This window comes from Coregonus lavaretus (genome assembly GCF_964263955.1).
Source record: "Coregonus lavaretus genome assembly, chromosome: 7".
Taxonomy (NCBI): Eukaryota; Metazoa; Chordata; class Actinopteri; order Salmoniformes; family Salmonidae; genus Coregonus; species Coregonus lavaretus.
The window spans coordinates 22,824,895-22,850,207 of NC_139994.1; positions in this window are offsets into that span (position 1 = coordinate 22,824,895).

Here is a 25,313-nt window from a genome sequence, read left to right on the forward strand (position 1 = left end):
CAGTTGTAGCAGTCGTAGGACCTACAGTAGATGTCGTAGGAGCTGCAGCTGTCAAAAGTGCTTCTGTTGTCGTAGGACCTGCAGTTGTAGTTGGAGGTGCAGATGTTGTATTAACTGCAGGTGTCGTAGAAGGTGCTCTGGTTGTGGTTGTAGTAGGAGCTGAAGTTGCAGTTGTTGTAGTAGGAGCTAAAGTTATTGTAGTGGAAGCTGCGATTGGAGTTGTTTTAGGAGCTCCAGTTGTAGCGGTCGTAGGACCTACAGTAGATGTCAAAGGAGCTGCAGCTGTCTTTTGAGCTTCAGTTGTCGTGGTAGGTTCTGCAGTTGTAGTGGTCGTAGGAGCTGCAGTTGTCGCTGCCGTAGTAGATAATGCAGTCGTAGTGGGCGTAGGAGCTACAGTTGTTGTCGTAGGAACTACGGTTATTGGAGTAGTAGCTGTGGTTGTACTTGTCGTAGGAGCTCCAGCTGTAGCGGTATTAGGACCTACAGTAGTTGTCTTAAGAGCTGCAGTTGTAGTAGGTGCTGCAGATGTTGTAGAATCTACAGTTGTCATAGAAGCCACACTTGTTGTAGGAACTGCTGTTGATATAGTTAGTGCTGCAGTTGCAGTTATCGTTGGAGCTGCAGTTGTAGTTGTCGTAGTAGGTGCCTCTGTAATAGTGGACGTAGGAACAGCAGTTGTTGTAGTAGAAGCTGCAGTGGTTGTCGTAGTAGGTTCTGCAGTTGCAGTGGTCGTAGTCGAGGGACCTGCAATTGTCGTAGGAGCTGAAGTTGTTGCTGTCGTAGTAGATGCTAAAGATGTAGTGGCTGTAGGAGCTAAAGTTATTGTAGTAGAAGCTGCGATTGTAGTTGTTGTAGGAGCTCCAGTTGTAGCAGTCGTAGGTCCTACAGTAGATGTCGTAGGAGCTGCAGCTGTCGTAAGAGCTTCTGTTGTCGTAAGAGCTGCAGTTGTAGTTGTCGTGGTAGGTGCTGCAATTGTAGCGGTCGTAGGACCAACAGTTGTTGTCGTAGGAGCTGAAGTTGTCCCTGTAGTAGTAGATGCTAAAGTTGTAATGGCTGTAGGAGCTACAGTTGTTGTAGAAGGAGCTGAAGTTATTGTAGTAGAAGCTGCGATTGTAGTTGTTGTAGGAGCTCCAGTTGTAGCGGCCGTAGGACCTACTGTAGATGTCGTAGGAGCTGCAGCTGTCGTAAGAGCTTCTGTTGTCGTAGGAGCTGTGGTTGTAGTAGGAGGTGCAGTTGTTGTAGAATCTGCAGGTGTCGTAGAAGGTGCTGTGGTTGTGGTTTTCGTAGGAGCTGAAGTTGTAGTTGTTGTAGTAGGTGCTGCAGTAGTAGTGGACGTAGGAACAGCAGTTCTTGTAGTAGAAGCCGCAGTGGTTGTCCTAGTAGGTTCTGTAGTTGCAATGGTCGTGGTCGAGGGACCTGCAATTGTTGTCGCAGAATCTACAGTTGTCATAGAAGCCGCACTTGTTTTAGGAACTGCAGTTGTTATAGTTAGTGCTGCAGTTGCGGTTGTCGTTGGAGCTGCAGTTGTAGTTGTCGTGGTAGGTGCTGCAGTTGTAGCGGTCGTGGGACCAACAGTTGTTGTCGTAGGAGCTGAAGTTGTCGCTGTCGTAGCAGATGCTAAAGTTGTAGTGGCTGTAGGAGCTACAGTTGTTGTAGTAGGAGCTAAAGTTATTGTAGTGGAAGCTGCGATTGGAGTTGTTGTAGGAGCTCCAGTTGTAGCGGTCGTAGGACCTACAGTAGATGTCAAAGGAGCTGCAGCTGTCTTTTGAGGTTCAGTTGTCGTGATAGGTTCTGCTGTTGCAGTGGTCGTAGGAGCTGCAGTTGTTGTCGTAGGATCTGCAGATGTCACTGCCGTAGTAGATAATGCAGTCGTAGTGGGCATAGGAGCTACAGTTGTTGTCGTAGGAACTACGGTTATTGGAGTAGTAGCTGTGGTTGTACTTGTCGTAGGAGCTCCAGCTGTAGCGGTATTAGGACCTACAGTAGTTGTCTTAAGAGCTGCAGTTGTAGTAGGTGCTGCAGATGTTGTAGAATCTACAGTTGTCATAGAAGCCACACTTGTTGTAGGAACTGCTGTTGATATAGTTAGTGCTGCAGTTGCAGTTGTCGTTGGAGCTGCAGTTGTAGTTGTCGTAGTAGGTGCTGCAGTAATAGTGGACGTAGGAACAGCAGTTGTTGTGGTAGAAGCTGCAGTGGTTGTCGTAGTAGGTTCTGCAGTTGCAGTTTTCGTTGTCGAGGGACCTGCAATTGTTGTTGTAGGAGCTGAAGTTGTCGCTGTCGTAGTAGATGCTAAAGATGTAGTGGCTGTAGGAGCTACAGTTGTTGTAGTAGGAGCTAAAGTTATTGTAGTAGAAGCTGCGATTGTAGTTGTTGTAGGAGCTCCAGTTGTAGCAGTCGTAGGTCCTACAGTAGATGACGTAGGAGCTGCAGCTGTCGTAAGAGCTTCTGTTGTCATAAGAGCTGCAGTTGTAGTTGTCGTGGTAGGTGCTGCAGTTGTAGCGGTCGTAGGACCAACAGTTGTTGTCGTAGGAGCTGAAGTTGTCCCTGTAGTAGTAGATGCTAAAGTTGTAATGGCTGTAGGAGCTACAGTTGTTGTAGTAGGAGCTGAAGTTATTGTAGTAGAAGCTGCGATTGTAGTTGTTGTAGGAGCTCCAGTTGTAGCGGCCGTAGGACCTACTGTAGATGTCGTAGGAGCTGCAGCTGTCGTAAGAGCTTCTGTTGTCGTAGGAGCTGTGGTTGTAGTAGGAGGTGCAGTTGTTGTAGGATCTGAAGGTGTCGTAGAAGGTGCTGTGGTTGTGGTTGTCGTAGGAGCTGAAGTTGTAGTTGTTGTAGTAGGTGCTGCAGTTGTAGTTGTCGTGGTAGGTGCTGCAGTTGTAGCGGACGTAGGAACAGCAGTTGTTGTAGTAGAAGCTGCAGTGGTTGTCCTAGTAGGTTCTCTAGTTGCAATTGTTGTGGTCGAGGGACCTGCAATTGTTGTTGCAGAATCTACAGTTGTCATAGAAGCCGCACTTGTTGTAGGAACTGCAGTTGTTATAGTTAGTGCTGCAGTTGCGGTTGTCGTTGGAGCTGCCGTTGTAGTTGTCGTGGTAGGTGCTGCAGTTGTAGCGGTCGTAGGACCAACAGTTGTTGTCGTAGGAGCTGAAGTTGTCCCTGTCGTAGTAGATCCTAAAGATGTAGTGGCTGTAGGAGCTACAGTTGTTGTAGTAGGAGCTAAAGTTATTGTAGTAGAAGCTGCAATTGTAGTTGTTGTAGGAGCTCCAGTTGTAGCGGCCGTAGGACCTACTGTAGATGTCGTAGGAGCTGCAGCTGTCGTAAGAGCTTCTGTTGTCGTAGGAGCTGTGGTTGTAGTAGGAGGTGCAGTTGTTGTAGGATCTGCAGGTGTCGTAGAAGATGCTGTGGTTGTGGTTTTCGTAGGAGCTGAAGTTGTAGTTGTTGTAGTAGGTGCTGCAGTAGTAGTGGACGTAGGAACAGCAGTTCTTGTAGTAGAACCCGCAGTGGTTGTCCTAGTAGGTTCTGTAGTTGCAATGGTCGTGGTCGAGGGACCTGCAATTGTTGTCGCAGAATCTACAGTTGTCATAGAAGCCGCACTTGTTTTAGGAACTGCAGTTGTTATAGTTAGTGCTGCAGTTGCGGTTGTCGTTGGAGCTGCAGTTGTAGTTGTCGTGGTAGGTGCTGCAGTTGTAGCGGTCGTGGGACCAACAGTTGTTGTCGTAGGAGCTGAAGTTGTCGCTGTCGTAGCAGATGCTAAAGTTGTAGTGGCTGTAGGAGCTACAGTTGTTGTAGTAGGAGCTAAAGTTATTGTAGTGGAAGCTGCGATTGGAGTTGTTGTAGGAGCTCCAGTTGTAGCGGTCGTAGGACCTACAGTAGATGTCAAAGGAGCTGCAGCTGTCTTTTGAGGTTCAGTTGTCGTGATAGGTTCTGCTGTTGCAGTGGTCGTAGGAGCTGCAGTTGTTGTCGTAGGATCTGCAGATGTCACTGCCGTAGTAGATAATGCAGTCGTAGTGGGCATAGGAGCTACAGTTGTTGTCGTAGGAACTACGGTTATTGGAGTAGTAGCTGTGGTTGTACTTGTCGTAGGAGCTCCAGCTGTAGCGGTATTAGGACCTACAGTAGTTGTCTTAAGAGCTGCAGTTGTAGTAGGTGCTGCAGATGTTGTAGAATCTACAGTTGTCATAGAAGCCACACTTGTTGTAGGAACTGCTGTTGATATAGTTAGTGCTGCAGTTGCAGTTGTCGTTGGAGCTGCAGTTGTAGTTGTCGTAGTAGGTGCTGCAGTAATAGTGGACGTAGGAACAGCAGTTGTTGTGGTAGAAGCTGCAGTGGTTGTCGTAGTAGGTTCTGCAGTTGCAGTTTTCGTTGTCGAGGGACCTGCAATTGTTGTCGTAGGAGCTGAAGTTGTCGCTGTCGTAGTAGATGCTAAAGATGTAGTGGCTGTAGGAGCTACAGTTGTTGTAGTAGGAGCTAAAGTTATTGTAGTAGAAGCTGCGATTGTAGTTGTTGTAGGAGCTCCAGTTGTAGCAGTCGTAGGTCCTACAGTAGATGACGTAGGAGCTGCAGCTGTCGTAAGAGCTTCTGTTGTCATAAGAGCTGCAGTTGTAGTTGTCGTGGTAGGTGCTGCAGTTGTAGCGGTCGTAGGACCAACAGTTGTTGTCGTAGGAGCTGAAGTTGTCCCTGTAGTAGTAGATGCTAAAGTTGTAATGGCTGTAGGAGCTACAGTTGTTGTAGTAGGAGCTGAAGTTATTGTAGTAGAAGCTGCGATTGTAGTTGTTGTAGGAGCTCCAGTTGTAGCGGCCGTAGGACCTACTGTAGATGTCGTAGGAGCTGCAGCTGTCGTAAGAGCTTCTGTTGTCGTAGGAGCTGTGGTTGTAGTAGGAGGTGCAGTTGTTGTAGGATCTGCAGGTGTCGTAGAAGGTGCTGTGGTTGTGGTTGTCGTAGGAGCTGAAGTTGTAGTTGTTGTAGTAGGTGCTGCAGTTGTAGTTGTCGTGGTAGGTGCTGCAGTTGTAGCGGACGTAGGAACAGCAGTTGTTGTAGTAGAAGCTGCAGTGGTTGTCCTAGTAGGTTCTCTAGTTGCAATTGTTGTGGTCGAGGGACCTGCAATTGTTGTTGCAGAATCTACAGTTGTCATAGAAGCCGCACTTGTTGTAGGAACTGCAGTTGTTATAGTTAGTGCTGCAGTTGCGGTTGTCGTTGGAGCTGCCGTTGTAGTTGTCGTGGTAGGTGCTGCAGTTGTAGCGGTCGTAGGACCAACAGTTGTTGTCGTAGGAGCTGAAGTTGTCCCTGTCGTAGTAGATCCTAAAGATGTAGTGGCTGTAGGAGCTACAGTTGTTGTAGTAGGAGCTAAAGTTATTGTAGTAGAAGCTGCAATTGTAGTTGTTGTAGGAGCTCCAGTTGTAGCGGCCTTAGGACCTACTGTAGATGTCGTAGGAGCTGCAGCTGTCGTAAGAGCTTCTGTTGTCGTAGGAGCTGTGGTTGTAGTAGGAGGTGCAGTTGTTGTAGGATCTGCAGGTGTCGTAGAAGATGCTGTGGTTGTGGTTTTCGTAGGAGCTGAAGTTGTAGTTGTTGTAGTAGGTGCTGCAGTAGTAGTGGACGTAGGAACAGCAGTTCTTGTAGTAGAACCCGCAGTGGTTGTCCTAGTAGGTTCTGTAGTTGCAATGGTCGTGGTCGAGGGACCTGCAATTGTTGTCGCAGAATCTACAGTTGTCATAGAAGCCGCACTTGTTTTAGGAACTGCAGTTGTTATAGTTAGTGCTGCAGTTGCGGTTGTCGTTGGAGCTGCAGTTGTAGTTGTCGTGGTAGGTGCTGCAGTTGTAGCGGTCGTGGGACCAACAGTTGTTGTCGTAGGAGCTGAAGTTGTCGCTGTCGTAGCAGATGCTAAAGTTGTAGTGGCTGTAGGAGCTACAGTTGTTGTAGTAGGAGCTAAAGTTATTGTAGTGGAAGCTGCGATTGGAGTTGTTGTAGGAGCTCCAGTTGTAGCGGTCGTAGGACCTACAGTAGATGTCAAAGGAGCTGCAGCTGTCTTTTGAGGTTCAGTTGTCGTGATAGGTTCTGCTGTTGCAGTGGTCGTAGGAGCTGCAGTTGTTGTCGTAGGATCTGCAGATGTCACTGCCGTAGTAGATAATGCAGTCGTAGTGGGCATAGGAGCTACAGTTGTTGTCGTAGGAACTACGGTTATTGGAGTAGTAGCTGTGGTTGTACTTGTCGTAGGAGCTCCAGCTGTAGCGGTATTAGGACCTACAGTAGTTGTCTTAAGAGCTGCAGTTGTAGTAGGTGCTGCAGATGTTGTAGAATCTACAGTTGTCATAGAAGCCACACTTGTTGTAGGAACTGCTGTTGATATAGTTAGTGCTGCAGTTGCAGTTGTCGTTGGAGCTGCAGTTGTAGTTGTCGTAGTAGGTGCTGCAGTAATAGTGGACGTAGGAACAGCAGTTGTTGTGGTAGAAGCTGCAGTGGTTGTCGTAGTAGGTTCTGCAGTTGCAGTGGTCGTGGTCGAGGGACCTGCAATTGTTGTCGTCGGAGCTGAAGTTGTCGCTGTCGTAGTAGATGCTAAAGATGTAGTGGCTGTAGGAGCTACAGTTGTTGTAGTAGGAGCTACAGTTATTGTAGTAGAAGCTGCGATTGTAGTTGTTGTAGGAGCTCCAGTTGTAGCATTCGTAGGTCCTACAGTAGATGTCGTAGGAGCTGCAGCTGTCGTAAGAGCTTCTGTTGTTGTAAGAGCTGCAGTTGTAGTTGTCGTGGTAGGTGCTGCAGTTGTAGCGGTCGTAGGACCAACAGTTTTTGTCGTAGGAGCTGAAGTTGTCCCTGTAGTAGTAGATGCTAAAGTTGTAATGGCTGTAGGAGCTACAGTTGTTGTAGAAGGAGCTGAAATTATTGTAGTAGAAGCTGCGATTGTAGTTGTTGTAGGAGCTCCAGTTGTAGCGGCCGTAGGACCTACTGTAGATGTCGTAGGAGCTGCAGCTGTCGTAAGAGCTTCTGTTGTCGTAGGAGCTGTGGTTGTAGTAGGAGGTGAAGTTGTTGTAGGATCTGCAGGTGTCGTAGAAGGTGCTGTGGTTGTGGTTTTCGTAGGAGCTGAAGTTGTAGTTGTTGTAGTAGGTGCTGCAGTAGTAGTGGACGTAGGAACAGCAGTTGTTGTAGTAGAAGCTGCAGTGGTTGTCATAGTAGGTTCTGTAGTTGCAATGGTCGTGGTCGAGGGACCTGCAATTGTTCTCGCAGAATCTACAGTTGTCATAGAAGCCGCACTTCTTTTAGGAACTGCAGTTGTTATAGTAAGTGCTGCAGTTGCGGTTGTCGTTGGAGCTGCAGTTGTAGTTGTCGTGGTAGGTGCTGCAGTTGTAGCGGTCGTGGGACCAACAGTTGTTGTCGTAGGAGCTGAAGTTGTCGCTGTCGTAGTAGATGCTAAAGTTGTAGTGGCTGTAGGAGCTACAGTTGTTGTAGTAGGAGCTAAAGTTATTGTAGTGGAAGCTGCGATTGGAGTTGTTGTAGGAGCTACAGTTGTAGCGGTCGTAGGACCTACAGTAGATGTCATAGGAGCTGCAGCTGTCGTAAGAGCTTCTGTTGTTGTAAGAGCTGCAGTTGTAGTTGTCGTGGTAGGTGCTGCAGTTGTAGCGGTCGTGGGACCAACAGTTGTTGTCGTAGGAGCTGAAGTTGTCGCTGTCGTAGTAGATGCTAAAGTTGTAGTGGCTGTAGGAGCTACAGTTGTTGTAGTAGGAGCTAAAGTTATTGTAGTAGAAGCTGCGATTGTAGTTGTTGTAGGAGCTCCAGTTGTAGCATTCGTAGGTCCTACAGTAGATGTCGTAGGAGCTGCAGCTGTCGTAAGAGCTTCTGTTGTTGTAAGAGCTGCAGTTGTAGTTGTCGTGGTAGGTGCTGCAGTTGTAGTGGTCGTAGGACCAACAGTTGTTGTCGTAGGAGCTGAAGTTGTCCCTGTAGTAGTAGATGCTAAAGTTGTAATGGCTGTAGGAGCTACAGTTGTTGTAGTAGGAGCTAAAGTTATTGTAGTAGAAGCTGCGATTGTAGTTGTTGTAGGAGCTCCAGTTGTAGCAGTCGTAGGACCTACAGTAGATGTCGTAGGAGCTGCAGCTGTCAAAAGTGCTTCTGTTGTCGTAGGACCTGCAGTTGTAGTTGGAGGTGCAGATGTTGTATTAACTGCAGGTGTCGTAGAAGGTGCTCTGGTTGTGGTTGTAGTAGGAGCTGAAGTTGCAGTTGTTGTAGTAGGAGCTAAAGTTATTGTAGTGGAAGCTGCGATTGGAGTTGTTTTAGGAGCTCCAGTTGTAGCGGTCGTAGGACCTACAGTAGATGTCAAAGGAGCTGCAGCTGTCTTTTGAGCTTCAGTTGTCGTGGTAGGTTCTGCAGTTGTAGTGGTCGTAGGAGCTGCAGTTGTCGCTGCCGTAGTAGATAATGCAGTCGTAGTGGGCGTAGGAGCTACAGTTGTTGTCGTAGGAACTACGGTTATTGGAGTAGTAGCTGTGGTTGTACTTGTCGTAGGAGCTCCAGCTGTAGCGGTATTAGGACCTACAGTAGTTGTCTTAAGAGCTGCAGTTGTAGTAGGTGCTGCAGATGTTGTAGAATCTACAGTTGTCATAGAAGCCACACTTGTTGTAGGAACTGCTGTTGATATAGTTAGTGCTGCAGTTGCAGTTATCGTTGGAGCTGCAGTTGTAGTTGTCGTAGTAGGTGCTGCTGTAATAGTGGACGTAGGAACAGCAGTTGTTGTAGTAGAAGCTGCAGTGGTTGTCGTAGTAGGTTCTGCAGTTGCAGTGGTCGTGGTCGAGGGACCTGCAATTGTCGTAGGAGCTGAAGTTGTTGCTGTCGTAGTAGATGCTAAAGATGTAGTGGCTGTAGGAGCTAAAGTTATTGTAGTAGAAGCTGCGATTGTAGTTGTTGTAGGAGCTCCAGTTGTAGCAGTCGTAGGTCCTACAGTAGATGTCGTAGGAGCTGCAGCTGTCGTAAGAGCTTCTGTTGTCGTAAGAGCTGCAGTTGTAGTTGTCGTGGTAGGTGCTGCAATTGTAGCGGTCGTAGGACCAACAGTTGTTGTCGTAGGAGCTGAAGTTGTCCCTGTAGTAGTAGATGCTAAAGTTGTAATGGCTGTAGGAGCTACAGTTGTTGTAGAAGGAGCTGAAGTTATTGTAGTAGAAGCTGCGATTGTAGTTGTTGTAGGAGCTCCAGTTGTAGCGGCCGTAGGACCTACTGTAGATGTCGTAGGAGCTGCAGCTGTCGTAAGAGCTTCTGTTGTCGTAGGAGCTGTGGTTGTAGTAGGAGGTGCAGTTGTTGTAGAATCTGCAGGTGTCGTAGAAGGTGCTGTGGTTGTGGTTTTCGTAGGAGCTGAAGTTGTAGTTGTTGTAGTAGGTGCTGCAGTAGTAGTGGACGTAGGAACAGCAGTTCTTGTAGTAGAAGCCGCAGTGGTTGTCCTAGTAGGTTCTGTAGTTGCAATGGTCGTGGTCGAGGGACCTGCAATTGTTGTCGCAGAATCTACAGTTGTCATAGAAGCCGCACTTGTTTTAGGAACTGCAGTTGTTATAGTTAGTGCTGCAGTTGCGGTTGTCGTTGGAGCTGCAGTTGTAGTTGTCGTGGTAGGTGCTGCAGTTGTAGCGGTCGTGGGACCAACAGTTGTTGTCGTAGGAGCTGAAGTTGTCGCTGTCGTAGCAGATGCTAAAGTTGTAGTGGCTGTAGGAGCTACAGTTGTTGTAGTAGGAGCTAAAGTTATTGTAGTGGAAGCTGCGATTGGAGTTGTTGTAGGAGCTCCAGTTGTAGCGGTCGTAGGACCTACAGTAGATGTCAAAGGAGCTGCAGCTGTCTTTTGAGGTTCAGTTGTCGTGATAGGTTCTGCTGTTGCAGTGGTCGTAGGAGCTGCAGTTGTTGTCGTAGGATCTGTAGATGTCACTGCCGTAGTAGATAATGCAGTCGTAGTGGGCATAGGAGCTACAGTTGTTGTCGTAGGAACTACGGTTATTGGAGTAGTAGCTGTGGTTGTACTTGTCGTAGGAGCTCCAGCTGTAGCGGTATTAGGACCTACAGTAGTTGTCTTAAGAGCTGCAGTTGTAGTAGGTGCTGCAGATGTTGTAGAATCTACAGTTGTCATAGAAGCCACACTTGTTGTAGGAACTGCTGTTGATATAGTTAGTGCTGCAGTTGCAGTTGTCGTTGGAGCTGCAGTTGTAGTTGTCGTAGTAGGTGCTGCAGTAATAGTGGACGTAGGAACAGCAGTTGTTGTGGTAGAAGCTGCAGTGGTTGTCGTAGTAGGTTCTGCAGTTGCAGTTTTCGTTGTCGAGGGACCTGCAATTGTTGTTGTAGGAGCTGAAGTTGTCGCTGTCGTAGTAGATGCTAAAGATGTAGTGGCTGTAGGAGCTACAGTTGTTGTAGTAGGAGCTAAAGTTATTGTAGTAGAAGCTGCGATTGTAGTTGTTGTAGGAGCTCCAGTTGTAGCAGTCGTAGGTCCTACAGTAGATGACGTAGGAGCTGCAGCTGTCGTAAGAGCTTCTGTTGTCATAAGAGCTGCAGTTGTAGTTGTCGTGGTAGGTGCTGCAGTTGTAGCGGTCGTAGGACCAACAGTTGTTGTCGTAGGAGCTGAAGTTGTCCCTGTAGTAGTAGATGCTAAAGTTGTAATGGCTGTAGGAGCTACAGTTGTTGTAGTAGGAGCTGAAGTTATTGTAGTAGAAGCTGCGATTGTAGTTGTTGTAGGAGCTCCAGTTGTAGCGGCCGTAGGACCTACTGTAGATGTCGTAGGAGCTGCAGCTGTCGTAAGAGCTTCTGTTGTCGTAGGAGCTGTGGTTGTAGTAGGAGGTGCAGTTGTTGTAGGATCTGCAGGTGTCGTAGAAGGTGCTGTGGTTGTGGTTGTCGTAGGAGCTGAAGTTGTAGTTGTTGTAGTAGGTGCTGCAGTTGTAGTTGTCGTGGTAGGTGCTGCAGTTGTAGCGGACGTAGGAACAGCAGTTGTTGTAGTAGAAGCTGCAGTGGTTGTCCTAGTAGGTTCTCTAGTTGCAATTGTTGTGGTCGAGGGACCTGCAATTGTTGTTGCAGAATCTACAGTTGTCATAGAAGCCGCACTTGTTGTAGGAACTGCAGTTGTTATAGTTAGTGCTGCAGTTGCGGTTGTCGTTGGAGCTGCCGTTGTAGTTGTCGTGGTAGGTGCTGCAGTTGTAGCGGTCGTAGGACCAACAGTTGTTGTCGTAGGAGCTGAAGTTGTCCCTGTCGTAGTAGATCCTAAAGATGTAGTGGCTGTAGGAGCTACAGTTGTTGTAGTAGGAGCTAAAGTTATTGTAGTAGAAGCTGCAATTGTAGTTGTTGTAGGAGCTCCAGTTGTAGCGGCCGTAGGACCTACTGTAGATGTCGTAGGAGCTGCAGCTGTCGTAAGAGCTTCTGTTGTCGTAGGAGCTGTGGTTGTAGTAGGAGGTGCAGTTGTTGTAGGATCTGCAGGTGTCGTAGAAGATGCTGTGGTTGTGGTTTTCGTAGGAGCTGAAGTTGTAGTTGTTGTAGTAGGTGCTGCAGTAGTAGTGGACGTAGGAACAGCAGTTCTTGTAGTAGAACCCGCAGTGGTTGTCCTAGTAGGTTCTGTAGTTGCAATGGTCGTGGTCGAGGGACCTGCAATTGTTGTCGCAGAATCTACAGTTGTCATAGAAGCCGCACTTGTTTTAGGAACTGCAGTTGTTATAGTTAGTGCTGCAGTTGCGGTTGTCGTTGGAGCTGCAGTTGTAGTTGTCGTGGTAGGTGCTGCAGTTGTAGCGGTCGTGGGACCAACAGTTGTTGTCGTAGGAGCTGAAGTTGTCGCTGTCGTAGCAGATGCTAAAGTTGTAGTGGCTGTAGGAGCTACAGTTGTTGTAGTAGGAGCTAAAGTTATTGTAGTGGAAGCTGCGATTGGAGCTGTTGTAGGAGCTCCAGTTGTAGCGGTCGTAGGACCTACAGTAGATGTCAAAGGAGCTGCAGCTGTCTTTTGAGGTTCAGTTGTCGTGATAGGTTCTGCTGTTGCAGTGGTCGTAGGAGCTGCAGTTGTTGTCGTAGGATCTGCAGATGTCACTGCCGTAGTAGATAATGCAGTCGTAGTGGGCATAGGAGCTACAGTTGTTGTCGTAGGAACTACGGTTATTGGAGTAGTAGCTGTGGTTGTACTTGTCGTAGGAGCTCCAGCTGTAGCGGTATTAGGACCTACAGTAGTTGTCTTAAGAGCTGCAGTTGTAGTAGGTGCTGCAGATGTTGTAGAATCTACAGTTGTCATAGAAGCCACACTTGTTGTAGGAACTGCTGTTGATATAGTTAGTGCTGCAGTTGCAGTTGTCGTTGGAGCTGCAGTTGTAGTTGTCGTAGTAGGTGCTGCAGTAATAGTGGACGTAGGAACAGCAGTTGTTGTGGTAGAAGCTGCAGTGGTTGTCGTAGTAGGTTCTGCAGTTGCAGTTTTCGTTGTCGAGGGATCTGCAATTGTTGTCGTAGGAGCTGAAGTTGTCGCTGTCGTAGTAGATGCTAAAGATGTAGTGGCTGTAGGAGCTACAGTTGTTGTAGTAGGAGCTAAAGTTATTGTAGTAGAAGCTGCGATTGTAGTTGTTGTAGGAGCTCCAGTTGTAGCAGTCGTAGGTCCTACAGTAGATGACGTAGGAGCTGCAGCTGTCGTAAGAGCTTCTGTTGTCATAAGAGCTGCAGTTGTAGTTGTCGTGGTAGGTGCTGCAGTTGTAGCGGTCGTAGGACCAACAGTTGTTGTCGTAGGAGCTGAAGTTGTCCCTGTAGTAGTAGATGCTAAAGTTGTAATGGCTGTAGGAGCTACAGTTGTTGTAGTAGGAGCTGAAGTTATTGTAGTAGAAGCTGCGATTGTAGTTGTTGTAGGAGCTCCAGTTGTAGCGGCCGTAGGACCTACTGTAGATGTCGTAGGAGCTGCAGCTGTCGTAAGAGCTTCTGTTGTCGTAGGAGCTGTGGTTGTAGTAGGAGGTGCAGTTGTTGTAGGATCTGCAGGTGTCGTAGAAGGTGCTGTGGTTGTGGTTGTCGTAGGAGCTGAAGTTGTAGTTGTTGTAGTAGGTGCTGCAGTTGTAGTTGTCGTGGTAGGTGCTGCAGTTGTAGCGGACGTAGGAACAGCAGTTGTTGTAGTAGAAGCTGCAGTGGTTGTCCTAGTAGGTTCTCTAGTTGCAATTGTTGTGGTCGAGGGACCTGCAATTGTTGTTGCAGAATCTACAGTTGTCATAGAAGCCGCACTTGTTGTAGGAACTGCAGTTGTTATAGTTAGTGCTGCAGTTGCGGTTGTCGTTGGAGCTGCCGTTGTAGTTGTCGTGGTAGGTGCTGCAGTTGTAGCGGTCGTAGGACCAACAGTTGTTGTCGTAGGAGCTGAAGTTGTCCCTGTCGTAGTAGATCCTAAAGATGTAGTGGCTGTAGGAGCTACAGTTGTTGTAGTAGGAGCTAAAGTTATTGTAGTAGAAGCTGCAATTGTAGTTGTTGTAGGAGCTCCAGTTGTAGCGGCCGTAGGACCTACTGTAGATGTCGTAGGAGCTGCAGCTGTCGTAAGAGCTTCTGTTGTCGTAGGAGCTGTGGTTGTAGTAGGAGGTGCAGTTGTTGTAGGATCTGCAGGTGTCGTAGAAGATGCTGTGGTTGTGGTTTTCGTAGGAGCTGAAGTTGTAGTTGTTGTAGTAGGTGCTGCAGTAGTAGTGGACGTAGGAACAGCAGTTCTTGTAGTAGAACCCGCAGTGGTTGTCCTAGTAGGTTCTGTAGTTGCAATGGTCGTGGTCGAGGGACCTGCAATTGTTGTCGCAGAATCTACAGTTGTCATAGAAGCCGCACTTGTTTTAGGAACTGCAGTTGTTATAGTTAGTGCTGCAGTTGCGGTTGTCGTTGGAGCTGCAGTTGTAGTTGTCGTGGTAGGTGCTGCAGTTGTAGCGGTCGTGGGACCAACAGTTGTTGTCGTAGGAGCTGAAGTTGTCGCTGTCGTAGCAGATGCTAAAGTTGTAGTGGCTGTAGGAGCTACAGTTGTTGTAGTAGGAGCTAAAGTTATTGTAGTGGAAGCTGCGATTGGAGTTGTTGTAGGAGCTCCAGTTGTAGCGGTCGTAGGACCTACAGTAGATGTCAAAGGAGCTGCAGCTGTCTTTTGAGGTTCAGTTGTCGTGATAGGTTCTGCTGTTGCAGTGGTCGTAGGAGCTGCAGTTGTTGTCGTAGGATCTGCAGATGTCACTGCCGTAGTAGATAATGCAGTCGTAGTGGGCATAGGAGCTACAGTTGTTGTCGTAGGAACTACGGTTATTGGAGTAGTAGCTGTGGTTGTACTTGTCGTAGGAGCTCCAGCTGTAGCGGTATTAGGACCTACAGTAGTTGTCTTAAGAGCTGCAGTTGTAGTAGGTGCTGCAGATGTTGTAGAATCTACAGTTGTCATAGAAGCCACACTTGTTGTAGGAACTGCTGTTGATATAGTTAGTGCTGCAGTTGCAGTTGTCGTTGGAGCTGCAGTTGTAGTTGTCGTAGTAGGTGCTGCAGTAATAGTGGACGTAGGAACAGCAGTTGTTGTGGTAGAAGCTGCAGTGGTTGTCGTAGTAGGTTCTGCAGTTGCAGTGGTCGTGGTCGAGGGACCTGCAATTGTTGTCGTCGGAGCTGAAGTTGTCGCTGTCGTAGTAGATGCTAAAGATGTAGTGGCTGTAGGAGCTACAGTTGTTGTAGTAGGAGCTACAGTTATTGTAGTAGAAGCTGCGATTGTAGTTGTTGTAGGAGCTCCAGTTGTAGCATTCGTAGGTCCTACAGTAGATGTCGTAGGAGCTGCAGCTGTCGTAAGAGCTTCTGTTGTTGTAAGAGCTGCAGTTGTAGTTGTCGTGGTAGGTGCTGCAGTTGTAGCGGTCGTAGGACCAACAGTTTTTGTCGTAGGAGCTGAAGTTGTCCCTGTAGTAGTAGATGCTAAAGTTGTAATGGCTGTAGGAGCTACAGTTGTTGTAGAAGGAGCTGAAATTATTGTAGTAGAAGCTGCGATTGTAGTTGTTGTAGGAGCTCCAGTTGTAGCGGCCGTAGGACCTACTGTAGATGTCGTAGGAGCTGCAGCTGTCGTAAGAGCTTCTGTTGTCGTAGGAGCTGTGGTTGTAGTAGGAGGTGAAGTTGTTGTAGGATCTGCAGGTGTCGTAGAAGGTGCTGTGGTTGTGGTTTTCGTAGGAGCTGAAGTTGTAGTTGTTGTAGTAGGTGCTGCAGTAGTAGTGGACGTAGGAACAGCAGTTGTTGTAGTAGAAGCTGCAGTGGTTGTCATAGTAGGTTCTGTAGTTGCAATGGTCGTGGTCGAGGGACCTGCAATTGTTCTCGCAGAATCTACAGTTGTCATAGAAGCCGCACTTGTTTTAGGAACTGCAGTTGTTATAGTAAGTGCTGCAGTTGCGGTTGTCGTTGGAGCTGCAGTTGTAGTTGTCGTGGTAGGTGCTGCAGTTGTAGCGGTCGTGGGACCAACAGTTGTTGTCGTAGGAGCTGAAGTTGTCGCTGTCGTAGTAGATGCTAAAGTTGTAGTGGCTGTAGGAGCTACAGTTGTTGTAGTAGGAGCTAAAGTTATTGTAGTAGAAGCTGCGATTGTAGTTGTTGTAGGAGCTCCAGTTGTAGCATTCGTAGGTCCTACAGTAGATGTCGTAGGAGCTGCATCTGTCGTAAGAGCTTCTGTTGTTGTAAGAGCTGCAGTTGTAGTTGTCGTGGTAGGTGCTGCAGTTGTAGTGGTCGTAGGACCAACAGTTGTTGTCGTAGGAGCTGAAGTTGTCCCTGTAGTAGTAGATGCTAAAGTTGTAATGGCTGTAGGAGCTACAGTTGTTGTAGAAGGAGCTGAAATTATTGTAGTAGAAGCTGCGATTGTAGTTGTTGTAGGAGCTCCAGTTGTAGCGGCCGTAGGACCTACTGTAGATGTCGTAGGAGCTGCAGCTGTCGTAAAAGCTTCTGTTGTCGTAGGAGCTGTGGTTGTAGTAGGAGGTGAAGTTGTTGTAGGATCTGCAGGTGTCGTAGAAGGTGCTGTGGTTGTGGTTTTCGTAGGAGCTGAAGTTGTAGTTGTTGTAGTAGGTGCTGCAGTAGTAGTGGACGTAGGAACAGCAGTTGTTATAGTAGAAGCTGCAGTGGTTGTCATAGTAGGTTCTGTAGTTGCAATGGTCGTGGTCGAGGGACCTGCAATTGTTGTCGCAGAATCTACAGTTGTCATAGAAGCCGCACTTGTTTTAGGAACTGCAGTTGTTATAGTAAGTGCTGCAGTTGCGGTTGTCGTTGGAGCTGCAGTTGTAGTTGTCGTGGTAGGAGCTACAGTTGTAGCGTTCGTAGGACCTACAGTAGATGTCATAGGAGCTGCAGCTGTCTTTTGAGCTTCAGTTGTCGTGATAGGTTCTGCTGTTGCAGTGGTCGTAGGAGCTGCAGTTGTTGTCGTAGGATCTGCAGATGTCACTGCCGTAGTAGATAATGCAGTCGTAGTGGGCGTAGGAGCTACAGTTGTTGTCGTAGGAACTACGGTTATTGGAGTAGTAGCTGTGGTTGTACTTGTCGTAGGAGCTCCAGCTGTAGCGGTATTAGGACCAACAGTAGTTGTCTTAAGAGCTGCAGTTGTAGTAGGTGCTGCAGATGTTGTAGAATCTACAGTTGTCAGAGAAGCCACACTTGTTGTAGGAACTGCTGTTGATATAGTTAGTGCTGCAGTTGCAGTTGTCGTTGGAGCTGCAGTTGTAGTTGTCGTAGTAGGTGCTGCAGTAATAGTGGACGTAGGAACAGCAGTTGTTGTGGTAGAAGCTGCAGTGGTTGTTGTAGTAGGTTCTGCAGTTGCAGTGGTCGTGGCCGAGGGACCTGCAATTGTTGACGTAGGAGCTGAAGTTGTCGCTGTCGTAGTAGATGCTAAAGATGTAGTGGCTGTAGGAGCTACAGTTGTTGTAGTAGGAGCTAAAGTTATTGTAGTAGAAGCTGCGATTGTAGTTGTTGTAGGAGCTCCAGTTGTAGCATTCGTAGGTCCTACAGTAGATGTCGTAGGAGCTGCAGCTGTCGTAAGAGCTTCTGTTGTTGTAAGAGCTGCAGTTGTAGTTGTCGTGGTAGGTGCTGCAGTTGTAGCGGTCGTAGGACCAACAGTTGTTGTCGTAGGAGCTGAAGTTGTCCCTGTAGTAGTAGATGCTAAAGTTGTAATGGCTGTAGGAGCTACAGTTGTTGTAGAAGGAGCTGAAATTATTGTAGTAGAAGCTGCGATTGTAGTTGTTGTAGGAGCTCCAGTTGTAGCGGCCGTAGGACCTACTGTAGATGTCGTAGGAGCTGCAGCTGTCGTAAGAGCTTCTGTTGTCGTAGGAGCTGTGGTTGTAGTAGGAGGTGCATTTGTTGTAGGATCTGCAGGTGTCGTAGAAGGTGCTGTGGTTGTGGTTTTCGTAGGAGCTGAAGTTGTAGTTGTTGTAGTAGGTGCTGCAGTAGTAGTGGACGTAGGAACAGCAGTTCTTGTAGTAGAACCCGCAGTGGTTGTCCTAGTAGGTTCTGTAGTTGCAATGGTCGTGGTCGAGGGACCTGCAATTGTTGTCGCAGAATCTACAGTTGTCATAGAAGCCGCACTTGTTTTAGGAACTGCAGTTGTTATAGTTAGTGCTGCAGTTGCGGTTGTCGTTGGAGCTGCAGTTGTAGTTGTCGTGGTAGGTGCTGCAGTTGTAGCGGTCGTGGGACCAACAGTTGTTGTCGTAGGAGCTGAAATTGTCGCTGTCGTAGCAGATGCTAAAGTTGTAGTGGCTGTAGGAGCTACAGTTGTTGTAGTAGGAGCTAAAGTTATTGTAGTGGAAGCTGCGATTGGAGTTGTTGTAGGAGCTCCAGTTGTAGCGGTCGTAGGACCTACAGTAGATGTCAAAGGAGCTGCAGCTGTCTTTTGAGGTTCAGTTGTCGTGATAGGTTCTGCTGTTGCAGTGGTCGTAGGAGCTGCAGTTGTTGTCGTAGGATCTGCAGATGTCACTGCCGTAGTAGATAATGCAGTCGTAGTGGGCATAGGAGCTACAGTTGTTGTCGTAGGAACTACGGTTATTGGAGTAGTAGCTGTGGTTGTACTTGTCGTAGGAGCTCCAGCTGTAGCGGTATTAGGACCTACAGTAGTTGTCTTAAGAGCTGCAGTTGTAGTAGGTGCTGCAGATGTTGTAGAATCTACAGTTGTCATAGAAGCCACACTTGTTGTAGGAACTGCTGTTGATATAGTTAGTGCTGCAGTTGCAGTTGTCGTAGGAGCTGAAGTTGTCGCTGTCGTAGCAGATGCTAAAGTTGTAGTGGCTGTAGGAGCTACAGTTGTTGTAGTAGGAGCTAAAGTTATTGTAGTGGAAGCTGCGATTGGAGTTGTTGTAGGAGCTCCAGTTGTAGCGGTCGTAGGACCTACAGTAGATGTCAAAGGAGCTGCAGCTGTCTTTTGAGGTTCAGTTGTCGTGATAGGTTCTGCTGTTGCAGTGGTCGTAGGAGCTGCAGTTGTTGTCGTAGGATCTGCAGATGTCACTGCCGTAGTAGATAATGCAGTCGTAGTGGGCATAGGAGCTACAGTTGTTGTCGTAGGAACTACGGTTATTGGAGTAGTAGCTGTGGTTGTACTTGTCGTAGGAGCTCCAGCTGTAGCGGTATTAGGACCTACAGTAGTTGTCTTAAGAGCTGCAGTTGTAGTAGGTGCTGCAGATGTTGTAGAATCTACAGTTGTCATAGAAGCCACACTTGTTGTAGGAACTGCTGTTGATATAGTTAGTGCTGCAGTTGCAGTTGTCGTAGGAGCTGAAGTTGTCGCTGTCGTAGCAGATGCTAAAGTTGTAGTGGCTGTAGGAGCTACAGTTGTTGTAGTAGGAGCTAAAGTTATTGTAGTGGAAGCTGCGATTGGAGTTGTCGTAGGAGCTGAAGTTGTCCCTGTCGTAGTAGATCCTAAAGATGTAGTGGCTGTAGGAGCTACAGTTGTTGTAGTAGGAGCTAAAGTTATTGTAGTAGAAGCTGCAATTGTAGTTGTTGTAGGAGCTCCAGTTGTAGTTGGAGGTGCAGATGTTGTAGGAACTGCAGGTGTCGTAGAAGGTGCTCTGGTTGTGGTTGTCGTAGGAGCTGAAGTTGCAGTTGTTGTAGTAGGTGCTGCAGTAGTAGTGGACGTAGGAACAGCAGTTGTTGTAGTAGAATCGTCAGTGGTTGTCCTAGTCGGTTCTGTAGTTGCAATGGTCGTGGTCGAGGGACCTGCAATTGTTGTCGCAGAATCTACAGTTGTCATAGAAGCTGCACTTGTTTTAGGAACTGCAGTTGTTATAGTTAGTGCTGCAGTTGCGGTTGTCGTTGGAGCTGCAGTTGTAGTTGTCGTGGTAGGTGCTGCAGTTGTAGCGGTCGTGGGACCAACAGTTGTTGTCGTAGGAGCTGAAGTTGTCGCTGTCGTAGTAGATGCTAAAGTTGTAGTGGCTGTAGGAGCTACATATGTTGTAGTAGGAGCTAAAGTTATTGTAGTGGAAGCTGCGATTGGAGTTGTTGTAGGAGCTCCAGTTGTAGCGGTCGTAGGACCTACAGTAGATGTCAAAGGAGCTGCAGCTGTCTTTTGAGCTTCAGTTGTCGTGGTAGGTTCTGCAGTTGTAGTGGTCGTAGGAGCTGCAGTTGTCGCTGCCGTAGTAGATAATGCAGTCGTAGTGGGCGTAGGAGCTACAGTTGTTGTCGTATGAACTACGGTTATTGGAGTAGTAGCTGTGGTTGTACTTGTCGTAGGAGCTCCAGCTGTAGCGGTATTAGGACCTACAGTAGTTGTCTTAAGAGCTGCAGTTGTAGTAGGTGCTGCAGATGTTGTAGAATCTACAGTTGTCATAGAAGCCACACTTGTTGTAGGAACTGCTGTTGATATAGTTAGTGCTGCAGTTGCAGTTGTCGTTGGAGCTGCAGTTGTAGTTGTCGTAGTAGGTGCTGCAGTAATAGTGGACGTAGGAACAGCAGTTGTTGTGGTAGAAGCTGCAGTGGTTGTCGTAGTAGGTTCTGCAGTTGCAGTGGTCGTGGTCGAGGGACCTGCAATTGTTGTCGTCGGAGCTGAAGTTGTCGCTGTCGTAGTAGATGCTAAAGATGTAGTGGCTGTAGGAGCTACAGTTGTTGTAGTAGGAGCTACAGTTATTGTAGTAGAAGCTGCGATTGTAGTTGTTGTAGGAGCTCCAGTTGTAGCATTCGTAGGTCCTACAGTAGATGTCGTAGGAGCTGCAGCTGTCGTAAGAGCTTCTGTTGTTGTAAGAGCTGCAGTTGTAGTTGTCGTGGTAGGTGCTGCAGTTGTAGCGGTCGTAGGACCAACAGTTTTTGTCGTAGGAGCTGAAGTTGTCCCTGTAGTAGTAGATGCTAAAGTTGTAATGGCTGTAGGAGCTACAGTTGTTGTAGAAGGAGCTGAAATTATTGTAGTAGAAGCTGCGATTGTAGTTGTTGTAGGAGCTCCAGTTGTAGCGGCCGTAGGACCTACTGTAGATGTCGTAGGAGCTGCAGCTGTCGTAAGAGCTTCTGTTGTCGTAGGAGCTGTGGTTGTAGTAGGAGGTGAAGTTGTTGTAGGATCTGCAGGTGTCGTAGAAGGTGCTGTGGTTGTGGTTTTCGTAGGAGCTGAAGTTGTAGTTGTTGTAGTAGGTGCTGCAGTAGTAGTGGACGTAGGAACAGCAGTTGTTGTAGTAGAAGCTGCAGTGGTTGTCATAGTAGGTTCTGTAGTTGCAATGGTCGTGGTCGAGGGACCTGCAATTGTTCTCGCAGAATCTACAGTTGTCATAGAAGCCGCACTTGTTTTAGGAACTGCAGTTGTTATAGTAAGTGCTGCAGTTGCGGTTGTCGTTGGAGCTGCAGTTGTAGTTGTCGTGGTAGGTGCTGCAGTTGTAGCGGTCGTGGGACCAACAGTTGTTGTCGTAGGAGCTGAAGTTGTCGCTGTCGTAGTAGATGCTAAAGTTGTAGTGGCTGTAGGAGCTACAGTTGTTGTAGTAGGAGCTAAAGTTATTGTAGTGGAAGATGCGATTGGAGTTGTTGTAGGAGCTACAGTTGTAGCGGTCGTAGGACCTACAGTAGATGTCATAGGAGCTGCAGCTGTCGTAAGAGCTTCTGTTGTTGTAAGAGCTGCAGTTGTAGTTGTCGTGGTAGGTGCTGCAGTTGTAGCGGTCGTGGGACCAACAGTTGTTGTCGTAGGAGCTGAAGTTGTCGCTGTCGTAGTAGATGCTAAAGTTGTAGTGGCTGTAGGAGCTACAGTTGTTGTAGTAGGAGCTAAAGTTATTGTAGTAGAAGCTGCGATTGTAGTTGTTGTAGGAGCTCCAGTTGTAGCATTCGTAGGTCCTACAGTAGATGTCGTAGGAGCTGCAGCTGTCGTAAGAGCTTCTGTTGTTGTAAGAGCTGCAGTTGTAGTTGTCGTGGTAGGTGCTGCAGTTGTAGCGGTCGTAGGACCAACAGTTGTTGTCGTAGGAGCTGAAGTTGTCCCTGTAGTAGTAGATGCTCTAGTTGTAATGGCTGTAGGAACTACAGTTGTTGTAGAAGGAGCTGAAATTATTGTAGTAGAAGCTGCGATTGTAGTTGTTGTAGGAGCTCCAGTTGTAGCGGCCGTAGAACCTACTGTAGATGTCGTAGGAGCTGCAGCTGTCGTAAAAGCTTCTGTTGTCGTAGGAGCTGTGGTTGTAGTAGGAGGTGAAGTTGTTGTAGGATCTGCAGGTGTCGTAGAAGGTGCTGTGGTTGTGGTTTTCGTAGGAGCTGAAGTTGTAGTTGTTGTAGTAGGTGCTGCAGTAGTAGTGGACGTAGGAACAGCAGTTGTTATAGTAGAAGCTGCAGTGGTTGTCATAGTAGGTTCTGTAGTTGCAATGGTCGTGGTCGAGGGACCTGCAATTGTTGTCGCAGAATCTACAGTTGTCATAGAAGCCGCACTTGTTTTAGGAACTGCAGTTGTTATAGTAAGTGCTGCAGTTGCGGTTGTCGTTGGAGCTGCAGTTGTAGTTGTCGTGGTAGGAGCTACAGTTGTAGCGTTCGTAGGACCTACAGTAGATGTCATAGGAGCTGCAGCTGTCTTTTGAGCTTCAGTTGTCGTGATAGGTTCTGCTGTTGCAGTGGTCGTAGGAGCTGCAGTTGTTGTCGTAGGATCTGCAGATGTCACTGCCGTAGTAGATAATGCAGTCGTAGTGGGCGTAGGAGCTACAGTTGTTGTCGTAGGAACTACGGTTATTGGAGTAGTAGCTGTGGTTGTACTTGTCGTAGGAGCTCCAGCTGTAGCGGTATTAGGACCAACAGTAGTTGTCTTAAGAGCTGCAGTTGTAGTAGGTGCTGCAGATGTTGTAGAATCTACAGTTGTCAGAGAAGCCACACTTGTTGTAGGAACTGCTGTTGATATAGTTAGTGCTGCAGTTGCAGTTGTCGTTGGAGCTGCAGTTGTAGTTGTCGTAGTAGGTGCTGCAGTAATAGTGGACGTAGGAACAGCAGTTGTTGTGGTAGAAGCTGCAGTGGTTGTTGTAGTAGGTTCTGCAGTTGCAGTGGTCGTGGCCGAGGGACCTGCAATTGTTGTCGTAGGAGCTGAAGTTGTCGCTGTCGTAGTAGATGCTAAAGATGTAGTGGCTGTAGGAGCTACAGTTGTTGTAGTAGGAGCTAAAGTTATTGTAGTAGAAGCTGCGATTGTAGTTGTTGTAGGAGCTCCAGTTGTAGCAGTCGTAGGTCCTACAGTAGATGTCGTAGGAGCTGCAGCTGTCGTAAGAGCTTCTGTTGTCGTAAGAGCTGCAGTTGTAGTTGTCGTTGTAGGTGCTGCAGTTGTAGCGGTCGTATGACCAACAGTTGTTGTCGTAGGAGCTGAAGTTGTCCCTGTAGTAGTAGATGCTAAAGTTGTAATGGCTGTAGGAGCTACAGTTGTTGTAGTAGGAGCTGAAGTTATTGTAGTAGAAGCTGCGATTGTAGTTGTTGTAGGAGCTCCAGTTGTAGCGGCCGTAATACCTACTGTAGATGTCGTAGGAGCTGCAGTTGTCATAAGAGCTTCTGTTGTCGTAGGAGCTGTGGTTGTATTAGGAGGTGCAGTTGTTGTAGGATCTGCAGGTGTCGTAGAAGGTGCTGTGGTTGTGGTTGTCGTAGGAGCTGAAGTTGTAGTTGTTGTAGTAGGTGCTGCAGTTGTAGCGGACGTAGGAACAGCAGTTGTTGTAGTAGAAGCTGCAGTGGTTGTCCTAGTAGGTTCTGTAGTTGCAATTGTTGTGGTCGAGGGACCTGCAATTGTTGTCGCAGAATCTACAGTTGTCATAGAAGCCGCACTTGTTTTAGGAACTGCAGTTGTTATAGTTAGTGCTGCAGTTGCGGTTGTCGTTGGAGCTGCAGTTGTAGTTGTCGTGGTAGGTGCTGCAGTTGTAGCGGTCGTGGGACCAACAGTTGTTGTCGTAGGAGCTGAAGTTGTCGCTGTCGTAGTAGATGCTAAAGTTGTAGTGGCTGTAGGAGCTACAGATATTGTAGTAGGAGCTAAAGTTATTGTAGTGGAAGCTGCGATTGGAGTTGTTGTAGGAGCTCCAGTTGTAGCGGTCATAGGACCTACAGTAGATGTCAAAGGAGCTGCAGCTGTCTTTTGAGCTTCAGTTGTCGTGGTAGGTTCTGCAGTTGTAGTGGTCGTAGGAGCTGCAGTTGTCGCTGCCGTAGTAGATAATGCAGTCGTAGTGGGCGTAGGAGGTACAGTTGTTGTCGTAGGAACTACGGTTATTGGAGTAGTAGCTGTGGTTGTACTTGTCGTAGGAGCTCCAGCTGTAGCGGTATTAGGACCTACAGTAGTTGTCTTAAGAGCTGCAGTTGTAGTAGGTGCTGCAGATGTTGTAGAATCTACAGTTGTCATAGAAGCCACACTTGTTGTAGGAACTGCTGTTGATATAGTTAGTGCTGCAGTTGCAGTTGTCGTTGGAGCTGCAGTTGTAGTTGTCGTAGTAGGTGCTGCAGTAATAGTGGACGTAGGAACAGCAGTTGTTGTGGTAGAAGCAGCAGTGGTTGTCGTAGTAGGTTCTGCAGTTGCAGTGGTCGTGGTCGAGGGACCTGCAATTGTTGTCGTCGGAGCTGAAGTTGTCGCTGTCGTAGTAGATGCTAAAGATGTAGTGGCTGTAGGAGCTACAGTTGTTGTAGTAGGAGCTAAAGTTATTGTAGTAGAAGCTGCGATTGTAGTTGTTGTAGGAGCTCCAGTTGTAGCATTCGTAGGTCCTACAGTAGATGTCGTAGGAGCTGCAGCTGTCGTAAGAGCTTCTGTTGTTGTAAGAGCTGCAGTTGTAGTTGTCGTGGTAGGTGCTGCAGTTGTAGCGGTCGTAGGACCAACAGTTGTTGTCGTAGGAGCTGAAGTTGTCCCTGTAGTAGTAGATGCTAAAGTTGTAATGGCTGTAGGAGCTACAGTTGTTGTAGAAGGAGCTGAAATTATTGTAGTAGAAGCTGCGATTGTAGTTGTTGTAGGAGCTCCAGTTGTAGCGGCCGTAGGACCTACTGTAGATGTCGTAGGAGCTGCAGCTGTCGTAAGAGCTTCTGTTGTCGTAGGAGCTGTGGTTGTAGTAGGAGGTGCATTTGTTGTAGGATCTGCAGGTGTCGTAGAAGGTGCTGTGGTTGTGGTTTTCGTAGGAGCTGAAGTTGTAGTTGTTGTAGTAGGTGCTGCAGTAGTAGTGGACGTAGGAACAGCAGTTTTTGTAGTAGAAGCTGCAGTGGTTGTCATAGTAGGTTCTGTAGTTGCAATGGTTGTGGTCGAGGGACCTGCAATTGTTGTCGCAGAATCTACAGTTGTCATAGAAGCCGCACTTGTTTTAGGAACTGCAGTTGTTATAGTTAGTGCTGCAGTTGCGGTTGTCGTTGGAGCTGCAGTTGTAGTTGTCGTGGTAGGTGCTGCAGTTGTAGCGGTCGTGGGACCAACAGTTGTTGTCGTAGGAGCTGAAGTTGTCGCTGTCGTAGTAGATGCTAAAGTTGTAGTGGCTGTAGGAGCTACAGTTGTTGTAGTAGGAGCTAAAGTTATTGTAGTGGAAGATGCGATTGGAGTTGTTGTAGGAGCTACAGTTGTAGCGGTCGTAGGACCTACAGTAGATGTCATAGGAGCTGCAGCTGTCGTAAGAGCTTCTGTTGTTGTAAGAGCTGCAGTTGTAGTTGTCGTGGTAGGTGCTGCAGTTGTAGCGGTCGTGGGACCAACAGTTGTTGTCGTAGGAGCTGAAGTTGTCGCTGTCGTAGTAGATGCTAAAGTTGTAGTGGCTGTAGGAGCTACAGTTGTTGTAGTAGGAGCTAAAGTTATTGTAGTGGAAGCTGCGATTGTAGTTGTTGTAGGAGCTCCAGTTGTAGCATTCGTAGGTCCTACAGTAGATGTCGTAGGAGCTGCAGCTGTCGTAAGAGCTTCTGTTGTTGTAAGAGCTGCAGTTGTAGTTGTCGTGGTAGGTGCTGCAGTTGTAGCGGTCGTAGGACCAACAGTTGTTGTCGTAGGAGCTGAAGTTGTCCCTGTAGTAGTAGATGCTCTA